Genomic DNA, 6,008 nt, shown 5'->3' with positions numbered 1-6,008 from the left:
TTGTAGTGTGGTAGAGTTCAGTTGTAGTGTGGTAGAGTTCAGTTGTAGTGTGGTAGAGTACAGTTGTAGTGTGGTAGAGTACATTTGTAGTGTGGTAGAGTACATTTGTTGCGCGGTAGAGTGCAGTGGTAGTGTGGTAGTGTGCAGTGGTAGTGTTGTATAGTACAGTGGTAGTGTGGTAGAGTACAGTGGTAGTGTGTTAGTGTGTAGTGGTGGTTGGGTAGAGTTCAGTGGTAGTCTGTTAGTGTGTAGTGGTGGTTGGGTAGAGTTCAGTGGTAGTCTGTTAGTGTGTAGTGGTGGTTGGGTAGAGTTCAGTGGTAGTGTGTTAGTGTGTAGTGGTGGTTGGGTAGAATTCAGTGGTAGTGTGTTAATGTGTAGTGGTGGTTGGGTAGAGTTCAGTGCTAGTGTAATAGAGTACAGTGGCAGTGTGTTAGTGGGGTAGAGTGCAGTGGTAGTGTGGTAGTGTTCAGTTGTAGTGTGGTAGTGTTCAGTTGTAGTGTGGTAGAGTTCAGTTGTAGTGTGGTAGTGTGCAGTGGTAGTGTGGTAGTGTGCAGTGGTGGTGGGGTAGAGTTCAGTGGTGGTGGGGTAGAGTTCAGTGGTAGTGTTGTATAGTACAGTGGTAGTGTGATAGAGTACAGTGGTAGTATTGTATAGTACAGTGGTAGTGTGTTAGTGTGTAGTGGTGGTTGGGTGAAGTTCAGTGCTAGTGTGGCAGAGTACAGTGTTAGTATGGTAGTGGGGTAGAGTGCAGTGGTAGTATGCTAGTGTGGCAGAGTACAGTGGTAGTATGCTAGTGTGGCAGAGTACAGTGGTAGTATGCTAGTGTGGCAGAGTACAGTGGTAGTATGCTAGTGTGGCAGAGTACAGTGGTAGTATGCTAGTGTGGCAGAGTACAGTGGTAGTATGCTAGTGGGGTAGAGTGCAGTGGTGGTGTGGTTGCGTTCAGTGGTAGTGTGGTTGAGTTCAGTGGTAGTGGGGTAGAGTTCAGTGGTAGTGTGGTAGAGATCAGTGATAGTGTGGTTGAGTTTAGTGGTAGTGTGGTGGAGTTCAGTGGTAGTGGGGTAGAGTTCAGTGGTTGTGTGGTTGAGTTCAGTGGTAGTGTGGTAGAGTTCAGTGGTTGTGTGGTGGAGTTCAGTGGTAATGTGGTTGAGTTCAGTGGTGGTGTGGTAGAGATCAGTGGTAGTGTGGTTGAGTTTAGTGGTAGTGTGGTGGAGTTCAGTGGTAGTGGGGTAGAGTTCCATGGTAGTGGGGTAGAGTTCAGTGGTAGTGTGGTAGAGATCAGTGATAGTATGCTTGGTGACCCCTTAGTGTTTGTGGACCTAGTAGCATGCTGACTAAGCTACATTAGTATACTTTACACCACAACTAAGTGCTTTTGCTAATCGGACTGAGTTAGAGATAGGCCTACTTCACGCTGTAAAGGTTTGCTTCAGTTGCAGGTCTACGCTGTCTAATCCATTTCTATATCATTGGTCTGTATGAAATATCTCTAATTCATCTGGGATTAGTTTGTCTGGGTTCATACTAACAAACTGTCCATAGCAAGGTATAGTGGTGCTAATACTTGAGATGTCTGGAAAGAGTATCTCAACTTTGCTTTAAAATAACAAGGGCACATTCACGACAACAATGGTAGACTAGTACATTTCAGTTCAACTCAATTGACGAATTGGTATAAAAACCTTGAAATGGTTTTTCATGGCCTGTCTGTCAGAGAAGTCGGTATAGGGCTGCAGGTAGTGTTACGTTCCAAGCTGCTCCTGCACACTTTCTCACGGTGAGGAGTAAGTGCTAAGACAATGTGGGCTCCACAATGAACTAATCCGAGGTGTCTGCTTTCACCTTGGGGGCAAGGGAAAAAAGTGTCGAGAGGCACCATATTTTAACGTCTCGAAAAATTACGACGCACTATTTGTCGACTTGTTGGGGCGTCAACCAGACTCACAGTGGAGCATATACATTTACTTCCTGCCACCACCTTGTCTTTTTTATCTAATTTCCTTTCCTGTTTTTTTTCTCCCCCTTTTCCTTTCCCCCTGAAATTGATTTCTTCTTGTTAGGTTTGGCAGTAATAAGATCAACAGAAGGATTACATTTCAATGGCATACTACCTTCAACCCGGGGCAAATGATTTGTCCAAACTTAATAATAGAATACTTAGGATGTATTGTCAGATGTAAACAGTAGTCGTAATAAAACAGAGCCCCGGGTAAAATACTTATTTAAGTTGTAAAGCCCCTGTACTGCCTTGTGTTGGCCTATTCAACACCCGGGCTGAGGGCTCCCCTAAACATTATGATAAAATGTATCCCCATTTACCCTGATGAAAAGTCACTATAAAAGCCATGCGCTAGGCTAGCAGAGGCTAACAGAGGCTAAGCCCACAGAGTGAAGACATGTTTATCTCCCCACCAAGCAAGTTAAACAAGCAGAGATTGTGGGTCCTGAGTGACACAAGAACAAGCTACTTCAACATGACACAAGTGACACAAGCTACTTCAACGTGCTACGTTAGCGTTAGCAGCGATGCTCAGTTGTGTCTGTCACTGCTTTGATGAACAGGGGCAACACTGGGGAAGTGGATCTTGTCTGCATGTTAGCTAGATATCTACAACTATTCTGGATGATGCCTGTGTTTGCATCAACTCTGCTACCAAACTCAGCATATACTGCCCTCACATTTGCAAAGAAAATGGTATCTTGACTTAGTTCAACTTTGCATATGTATTTGCATGTGATTATAACTGAAAATCTTTAGAGTGAGCCTAAAACAGCTGTTTTACCGACTTCTAAAGTCCAAACAAATGGGTCATCCTCAGCCTTTTTGAAACTGTTTATATGTTTGAGTTGAGACTTAGAGCTAACCAATGTGATTGTGGCATGCTTGTTACAGATATATCCATGCTTCATTATCATGCATCTGTTTTGTTGTCTGGACTGCTGTAGGCACCACATGAGTCCTTGTGACTAAGGCCTGAAGATATCAAGATAACAACTCTTGGTAGTCAGGAGCTCTTGGTACATAGCCTGCTCTGCAAGCACCCAAATCCTGGGACAGTAACAGTCCCTCTGACCCTGTTCCGCCATTAAACAATGCACTTCACGACATGCAGCGGCCGGTTTACAAAGATCTCATTGACCACTCATTGGGTGTGAATCACTCCATCTAATTCTTTTGATAAATTACACAAACTCAATCTCGAGCCAAATCTAATTTGTTATCATGCCGCTTTTTTCACACCTTCATCAAGATCGGTACTGTAAATGTGACACGAATGTTGACGCAGGGACATTACGAAAGCTGGAGTCTGGACACAAGGTGGCCTTTGATTGTGTGCGACTTAAGTGTGACCCTGACTGAGTGTGGGTTTCTCCTTAGAAAGAGAATGAAAAGTGGGTCGATGTTGGAATGATTTGACCTTAATAAGAGAATATAGACCTCTTTTTCTGACTACTGACTATTTCAAGTGTATGTACTGATCTTGATGAAGGTGTGAAAAAAGCGGCATGATAACAAATTAGATTTGGCTCGAGATTGAGTTTGTGTAATTTATCAAAAGAATTAGATGGAGTGATTCACACCCAATGAGTGGTCAATGAGATCTTTGTAAACCGGCCGCTGCATGTCGTGAAGTGCATTGTTTAATGGCGGAACAGGGTCAGAGGGACTGTTACTGTCCCAGGATTTGGGTGCTTGCAGAGCAGGCTATGTACCAAGAGCTCCTGACTACCAAGAGTTGTTATCTTGATATCTTCTGTCGAAAAATACTAGGATTTTTATTTTGAACTGATTTGAGAAAAAAAAACATGTTTGCCATGGCTGAAAGCAGGAGCCTTTAATAGCTTGGCATAACTCACTCATTCTATTGTCCTGCCACCAAGTTACAGGTCCACATTTTTTTTCAGTTAAAAACTTTGCTTCTGTTTTTACCGAAGATGCTACGTTTTGCATTCGTCATGATCACCGTGCAGTCACATCTCACTCATCTTTGAGTGCATTGAAATAATTGGAGAGCTGATTAACCCCAGCTCAATCTCCTTTGAATTTGCCCTCTTGCACGACTTCTCTAATTTGGTTCTCGGTTAAGAGTGCATTCCAATATTTCTCCGCTTTGAATTACAAACGTGGACCCTGTCTGCACTCTATGGTGCTTACAGGTTGACTCCTTTTTAACTGCACCCTTTCAACAGACCCCTTTTTGCTGGAGTTTGATAGTGTGTGATTCAGTTATGCTAAACAAAACCACCAGCTTTAAAAAAAATCTGAGTTTAACTTCTGTTGACCTTTCTAATTGCTACTCCAAGCAGGGAGGGGTCATTTTTCTTAATCACTCTTTTGACAACAAACACAGTCTGTTTTGGCCAGGAAGGCCCAGCAACGGATTTTTGTGTGTGTGTGTGTGTGTGTGTGTGTGTGTGTGTGTGTGTGTGTGTGTGTGTGTGTGTGTGTGTGTGTGTGTGTGTGTGTGTGTGTGTGTGTGTGTGTGTAATAATGTTATAGGACGCAGGCTGGCCTGACAAAGAGAGAAAAAAGAGCAGTCCACAAACTAGCCTGAACCGGGAAGGTGGCCGCTGTAGCCCTTTAGATGAAGGGCTTGGTTGACGGTAAGAAGCTCGACAAAGACAGAGGGAGGAGAATAAATGGGAGGAGGAGGAGAAGGTATGGAGAGCACCTGAGATCAGATCAGTTGGCTACAGTGAGGGGCGTCTCTGTAGCTACTGAAAGGGCCCAGTCTCCATTATGAGGCCAAACATCAAGGGGTTAACAAAAAAAGACAGAGAAAAAACAGAGGGCCACACCAGCTTGTCTGCATTCTCTGTCTAGTTAATGTGGGGAAGCTCTAATAAAAATCCACCATGTGCCAATTGAGCGCCTACAATTAACAGATTAGGGTGATAAAGAGGTTGCATGGCTGCGAGGCAAGCCCCCCCCCCCCCCCCCCCCCCCCCCCCCACAGGCCCCGGGCAGAGGGTAGAGGGGAGTGGGCCCAGCACCGCTGATGAGGGGGCCAGATAATCTCTCCTTCTCCTCCCCTCACCCCTCTCCCCCTGTGCCCTGAAGCACCTTCAGCAAATACCTGCTCAATATTCTAGTACAGAGGGGATAGGGAGGAGGGTAGGGGAGGGCATGTGGCGCGTCTGCAGAGGGGAGATACACAAAAGCCGAGCAAAACAAAAACCGGAACATCTGCTAAAGCGATTGCGGGTAAATATGTTTGACAATTATTGTTTACAGTGACAGTGGTAACAGTTCACGAAATCAAACCCCATTTCTATTTGCAATGAACCAGATGGGCCTACAGCGATCCATTAACGGGCTGTCAAGAGCTTAATTTTGAAGTTACTTTTATGTCTTTGCTTCGCTGTCTCGCAAACGAAGCGTTATTATTTGGGATAATGATTGCTATCCATTTGCTGGGCCTCAATCAAGATACCTAGCATTCATTGTGCCTTTTTGTCTTCAAGTTTCTTTCACTGCAAGTGTTTACAGTGGAATGATGATTCCCTCCTTGACTCTGTATTTTGGTATCGAGGCACATATTGTGTTATGTTGTTGATGGTGGAATCTGTTTCACTTGAAAGCACATCTCTGCAAAGACAATGATTTTTCTGTTTGTTTGGCTACAGAAAAGCCTCCACATTAGGGGGCATTTGGGTTGGTAACTTGTGAGTAATTCTATCAACAACACAAATGATTAATAGCAACTGCTTGTCTTTCATCTTCCAACAGGGTTTTTCCTGCTATCTAGTCTGCATAAACACTCAACACAAAGGTACCAGCCATTGTGTGCATGCAAAGCACTCATTTTGAATAACACGTGCAAAACCACAGGGCTTGATCAAATAAATAGCAGTGGTTTTGTCATGGGGGCTTTTACGTGTCAGTATTTACCAATGCGACAGGAAGGGGGGGAGGAAGTGAGTGGTGTACACACATGAAGACGAACGTGTTATCTACCGTTACCCCTTGTCATCGTTCCTCCCAAACACTGTACATTCTAATGACG

This window comes from Oncorhynchus mykiss, chromosome 15 (assembly GCF_013265735.2).
Source record: "Oncorhynchus mykiss isolate Arlee chromosome 15, USDA_OmykA_1.1, whole genome shotgun sequence".
Classification (NCBI taxonomy): domain Eukaryota; kingdom Metazoa; phylum Chordata; class Actinopteri; order Salmoniformes; family Salmonidae; genus Oncorhynchus; species Oncorhynchus mykiss.
Note: the sequence above shows the minus strand (reverse complement) of the source record.